Source organism: Chiloscyllium punctatum, chromosome 47, assembly GCF_047496795.1.
Source record: "Chiloscyllium punctatum isolate Juve2018m chromosome 47, sChiPun1.3, whole genome shotgun sequence".
Classification (NCBI taxonomy): domain Eukaryota; kingdom Metazoa; phylum Chordata; class Chondrichthyes; order Orectolobiformes; family Hemiscylliidae; genus Chiloscyllium; species Chiloscyllium punctatum.
In genome coordinates this window covers 6,621,916-6,628,631 of record NC_092785.1, presented here as the reverse complement: position 1 = coordinate 6,628,631, position 6,716 = coordinate 6,621,916, and the positions used below count along the sequence as shown (strand labels likewise).

General features: G+C 44.2%; 1 non-coding gene across 1 annotated transcript; it reads right to left on the bottom strand.

Moving 5' to 3' along the window:
- Positions 1-3,923: 3,923 nt before the first annotated feature.
- Positions 3,924-4,084, bottom strand: LOC140468691 (U1 spliceosomal RNA). The gene has a single exon (XR_011955799.1). It is a non-coding gene; the product is annotated as a U1 spliceosomal RNA (small nuclear RNA).
- Between the last annotated feature and the right edge of the window lie 2,632 nt (positions 4,085-6,716).

Here is a 6,716-nt window from a genome sequence, read left to right as displayed (position 1 = left end):
CCTCACTGTCTACAACTCCTCCGACTTTCGTATCATCCGCAAACTTGCTCACCCAACCTTCTAACCCTTCCTCCAGGTCATTTATAAAAATGACAAACAGCAATGGTCCCAAAACAGATCCTTGTGGAACACCGCTAGTGACGGCACTCCAAGATGAATCTTTGCCATCAACTACTACCCTCTGTCTTCTTCCAGCCAGCGAATTCCTAATCCAAATCTCCAACTCACCCTCAATGCCATATCTCTGTATTTTCTGCAGTAGCCTCCCATGGGGGACCTTATCAAACGCCTTACTAAAATCCATATATACCACATCTACCGCTTTACCATCATCTACCTCCTTAGTCACCTTCACAAAGAATTAAATAAGGTTTGTGAGGCACGACCTGCCCTTCACAAAACCATGCTGACTATCCTTGATCACATTATTCTTATCCAGATGTGCATAAATCCTATCCCTTCCAATTCTCTCTAAGACTTTGCCCACAACAGAAGTGAGACTCACTGGCCTATAGTTACTAGGATTATCCCTACTCCCCTTCTTGAACAAGGGAACCACGTGTGCTAGGCGCCAGTCCCCTTGCACTACTCCTGTAGACAAAGAGGACACAAAAATCAAGGCCAATGGCTCTGCAATCTCCTCCCTTGCTTCCCAGAGAATCCTGGGATAAATGCCATCAGGCCCAGGGGACTTATCTATTTTTACCCTTGCCAGAATTTTCATCACCTCTTCTCTACATATCTCAAAGCCATCCATTCAACTTATTCGTGCCTCAGTATTCATATCGACAACAATGTCCTGTTCCTGAGTGAATACTGACGAAAAGTATTCATTCAGTGCCTCCCCAATCTCTTCAGCCTCCACACGCAACATCCCATTACTATCCTTGATTGGACCTATTCCTACCCTAGTCATTCTTTTATTCCTAACATACCTATAGAAAGCCTTAGGGTTTTCCCTCATCCTACCAACTAAGGACCTTTCATTTCCCCTCCTTGCTGCTCTTCGCTCTCTCTTCGGGTCCTTCCGGGCTACCTTATAACTCTCAATCGCCCCTATTGAACCTTCACGCCTCATCTTTACAAAGGCCGCCCTCTTTCATTTAACAAGGGATTCCAACTCCTTATTAAACCACGGCTCCCTCACACGACCCTTTCCTCCCTGCCTGATAGGTACGTACTTATCAAGGACACTCAATAGTTGCTCCTTGAACAAGTTCCACATATCAATTACGCTCTTGCATTGGAATCTACTTTTCCAATCCACACATCCTAAGTCATGCCTCAACGCATCATAATTTCCCTGCCCCCAGCTATAACTCTTGCCCTGTAGTACACACTTATCCCTCTCCATCACTAGAGTAAAACTCACCGAATTATGGTCTCTGTCCCCAAAGTGCTCACCTCCCTCAAGTTCTAATACCTGGCCTGGTTCGTTACCCAGAACCAAATCCAGTATGGCCTCATCTCTTTTTGGCTTATCTACATATTGTGTCAGGAAACTCTCCTGCACACATTGCACAAACACTGACCCATCTAACGAACTTGAGCTATAGCTTTTCCAATCAATATCAGGAAAGTTAAAGTCTCCCATAACAATCACCCTATTACTGTCACTCTTCTCCTGAATCATCTTCGCAATCCATTCTTCAACGATTCTAGGAATATTAGGAGGCCTGTAAAAGACTCCTAACAGGGTGACCTCACCTCTCCTATTCCTAACCTCAACCCAAACTACCTCAGATGGCAAATCTTCGTCCATCTTCCTTTCCACCGCTATAATACTGTCTTTGACAAGCAAAGCCACACCACCCCCCCCCCTCTTTTACTCCCATGTTGTCATGTTGCGGCTGTACAGGCCATTAGTTAGGCCACTTTTGGGAAAACTTTGTGTAATTCTGGTCTCACTTCGGAAGGAACCATGGTGTAAAACTTGGAGGGTTTCATGAAATATTTGCAAGGATGTTTGCCAGATTTGGAGGGCTTGAGCTATTGGTAAACGTTGAATAGGTCTGGTGTTAAGGAAGCATTGGAGGCGAGGGTGACCTTATCGAGGTTTATAAAATCCCAAGTTCATGGATAGTGCAAATAGACAAGGTCTTTTCCCTGGTCTGAGGGAGTCCAGAGGTAGTGAGAATAGGTTTAGAGTGGGAGGGGAAAGACTGAGCCTTTCACACAAAGGCGAGCACATGTATGGAATGATCTACCAGAGGAAATGGGGGAAGCATATGAAATTACAACATTTACAAAGCAACTGAATGGGTAAGTGAAAGTTTTCAATGGATAAGGAGGCAAATGGGAGTAGATGATGATAGAATATCTGGTCGGCATGGACGATTTGGGCCAATGGGCATGTTTCCATGCTATATATCTCTATGACACAATCGAGCCCAGTATGCCTAAAGCCGACAAACAAATGCTTCATAGCCGATAAATATCAACACGAGATATCTCAATTTCCGATTGGAAATCAAACCATTTGCAATGAGAGGGCCTGGAGTGAGGAGAAAAACATGTTGATGTTTCGAGTACCTTGAGAAATGTTCAGACGAACGTCTTCAGATGAAGAATGATTGCATTCATTCTGTTTCTGTCTCCACAGATACTACCATACCTGTTGGGTTTCGCCGGCTATTTCTGTTTATTGTTCATATTTCCAGCATCCACAGGCTTTGTTTTATTTCAGGATAAATTTTCATTTCCCAATCTATCTCCCAGAAGCCGGCATGGACGGTTTGGACCAAAGGGTCTGTTTCCGTATTGTAGCTCTCTATGATTATGAATCTATGACCATTGTACAGAAAGGTCCATCAAGCTTGTGCTAGCAAAGCTGAATGAAATCTAGTCTCGTCCCATGTAGTTTTTAAATGTTGTAAGGTTTCCCTCCTCAACTAGCCTCCTAGCACTAAATTACAAGAACCCCACCACTATCTGGGTGAAAGCATTTTCCTCAAATCTCTTCCAAATTTTTCCAGTAAAAACTATGACCCTTTGCTATATGTCAATTCCCTGATTCAGTTAGATTACTTACAGTGTGGAAACAGACTCTTCAGCACAAGTCCACACCGACCCACAACCCACCCATGCCACTCCAATTAACACTATGAGCAATTTCGCATGGCCAATTCACCTGACCTGCCACATCTTTGGACTGGAGGAGAAAACCCAAGTAGAAATGGGGGAATGTGCAAACGCCTCGCAGTCAGTCGCCTGAGGTGGGAATCGAACCCGGGACTGCTGGTGCTGTGAGGCAGCAGTTGTAACCACTGTGCCCATGATGTGAAGACCTCGTGCAGATGTGGAGAATGTTTGGTCAATTAATTTCTGATTTGTATTTTACCTTCTGACTCTCTCTGTTAATTTCCTGCTGACTTTGTTTCTCGCGTGGGAAATGTGTGACCTCTCTAACTGCACAACGTGCTGTCTGTTGGCGAAGGCAACATCAGATTTACTTTTCATTCGCACTAATATTCTGCTGTGTCGATTGTAAGTACTTTTCTACCGAGGGTTGTTTCCTGGACATCACCTGTCCAATCTGGTCTCCTTCCTATGGAAGGATGTTGTGAAACTTGAAAGGTTTCAGAAAAGAATTACAAGGATGTTGCCAGGGATGGAGGATTTGAGCTACAGGGAGAGGCTGAATAGGCCTGGGCTGTTTTCCCTCTCTCCAATAAATTGTTTAAAGGGGCATTTTGTGCAATACTTGAATAGGCAGTAAATAGAGGGCAATAGATTTGGCAATTTGAAGCTTGGCTTGTTGCTCTTGTCAAAAGGTTTGAACACAGTGCTTTATTGCAGGATGAAGTAAGACGTGCAGCATATATCTATCAACTTGTTGAACAGAGATGTGTGATATACAAGGAAGCTGGACGAAACACAAATGAGCGCCATCTATTGGAAAATCTGCTTTTCGTTTGTAAACCAGGGGAGAGCACGAACGCAGACCACACTACCACAAATTTTGCAGTCGAGTATCCCACATTTGTGGACATCGCAGGCGTCAGCACACCCGATGTGCAATGGGATAGCCTCGTCCTGGGAGACCCATTTTTAATTTCAAAAATATACTTCCTTCCTAAAATATTTTGATGATCTGGACAATTGTTCATGCAATACATCCGTAATCATTCAATTAAATGGTATACAGAGACAGAGTAATCTTTCATTTATACAGGTCTGTACGCCTACATGTTTAGCTGAGGCGTCAGCAGAGCCCGACTGGCTGTGTGGGTCCCCTGATCTTCATGAGCAGGCAGATGTTACACAATGGTCTTTCCCCACCGAACCTTGCCGGCAGCTACTCCAAGCTTCAGCGCGTTCGTCAACACGTAGTCCTGGGTCTTGGAATGTGCCAGGCTGCAACACTCAGTCGAGGTCAACTCCTTTAGCCGGAAGATCAGAAGGTTCCGGACCGCCCAGAGAGCGTCCTTCACCGTGTTGATACTCCTCCAGGCACAGATGATGTTCGTCCCAGTGCGCATCCTTGGGAACAGACCAAAGAGCACGGATTCCCGCGTCACAGCGCTGCTTGAGATGAACCTCGACGAACACCACTGCATTCCTCTCCAGACTTATTCTGCACAGGCTCATTCTGGAAGGAGGTGTGTGACAGTCTCGTACCGCCCCCCCCCCCCCCCCCGCGCAGCCACTTCGAGGGCAGCGTGCAGTGTGACTGAGAGTCCAGGCGTATATTAAGGATGTCACAGGCAGATCCTTTCTTATCCAGGTTTTCTGCTGAGTACTTTAAAACGGTCCAGTTCACCAATTCTAAACAATCCCAGGGACTGTCATAACAGCCTCAGGCCAGCATTGCACTTCATTTTGTGAAGAGTCCTCCCATTTCAGCTTCTGCTTGTAAGCTGTTTCCACATGTAAGAGAGACTAAGACATGACGGCACAACCCCAGAGTGAAGGGGCGACCTTTGGAACTGAGATGAGTATGAATTTCTTCATTGAAGGAATGTTTAATCTGTTGAAATTATTACCGCAGAGGACTGTGGAGACCAGGACATTAAGTGTGTGATGATGCTGATCCTTAACTGTTCTTATTTTTTTCTTAGAATGTTTATAAATGCAGAGGTTCTGTGGTGTCGGGTTTTGATGGGTTTTAGGGCCAACTTCATGATATCCAACAGACACTACCTCCGGCAAAAGCCTTTCAAGTAAAAAAAAAATACAATGAAAGTGGAGTGGCCAATTCTCACAGCTCAGCTTTACTCTGGGTTGGTTTAGTTTGGTTTGGTGTTAATATGCAGACAGTCTATCAGACTGCTTGTAAAAGGAACAACTACGTGGAAAGTAACTGTTCCGTGCTGAATCTCTCTCCGACATCTCTCCTGTGAGACCCTGTATTTGATTTTACCTGCATTATCAAGAGGTGTTTATGGGGATTTGTGCAGTAATTGAGAACAATTATTAAGTTGGGACAGTCCGTTTGCTTTCACAAGGTTGAGTTATTCCGTATTCTTTTACCTTTTGCTGTGTTTCATTTGGTACTCTGGAAATAAGTTCCGTTTTATTTCAATCCGACGAATATTGAACAGCTCCATCACTCCTGGAATGTCCACTGCACAAATGCTCAGAACAAGTTAGCTCAAAAAAGTTAGGGTTTGGGCTACCGTCTTGAAATGTTTTGAGATGGTCTGGCCTGGTCTATAACAAATTTATGAAATATAGAGATATATGTGTTTCTAATTGATCAGGGAATCAAAAGTTTTGGGGAGAATGCAGGAGAATAGAATTCCCTCATGTCAAAATGTCAGAACGACTGGTTGCGGTGAATGGCCTAATTCTGCTCCCACACAATATGACCTAATGATCTAATATGTAACAATATCAATGTTTGGACACAACCAGCTTCAATATTGCATCCATGTGACAAACAAGGATGGAAGAACTAGAATCCTTCCTTTCATTGAATATTTCCCTGTCTTGTTTCATTCATTAGGCTTAGGTCCTTGAACTGAAGGAACCGTTCAGCTCTCAGGGTGCAGGAGCTATGGATGCTGATAGTTAGATATTTCGCAGCTTGCCGAAAATGCGCTATTTAGACGAATGTGTGCACCGTGTCCTGCTCAAGAGTTCACATGAACCTTTTCAGGAGAGGGAATACCAAGATCAGACATACACAGAAACATACGCAAAGGATCACCGAAACACACCCACACTCTCGCACAACCTTATAGGAACATGCAGAAACACACCTACACCCACAAACACACGAACACATACACGCAGAACGCATACCTATACACAGAAATGCAGTCAAAGTGAGATATCGGAACATACTGACAAACAAAAGCACACACAATGCACAGTAACACCATCAATCTGAAACGTGGCAACACATCCGCACACAAACTACAGCAGCATTCCAGCACCCTCAGAACACACTGGAATGAAAACAGAATGCAGAAGGGGGCACACCTTCTCACACATGTTCGTGCACACGTATACACCCAGAAAAACAGTCATACTGAGAAACACTCATGTATGGACGGAATGCACACACATCCACACACAAAGGAATGCAGTCATACTGATGATTTAGAGGTGTGGTTTTTGGACTGGGGTGTACGAATTTAAAAATCACAAAACATCAGTTTCTGGTCCAACAAATGCATTTGGAATCACTAGATTGCAGACTACTGCTCCTTCACCACTTGGTGAAATTTCGCAGGAATCGTGAGAAATCAGAATAAATCTACACACACACA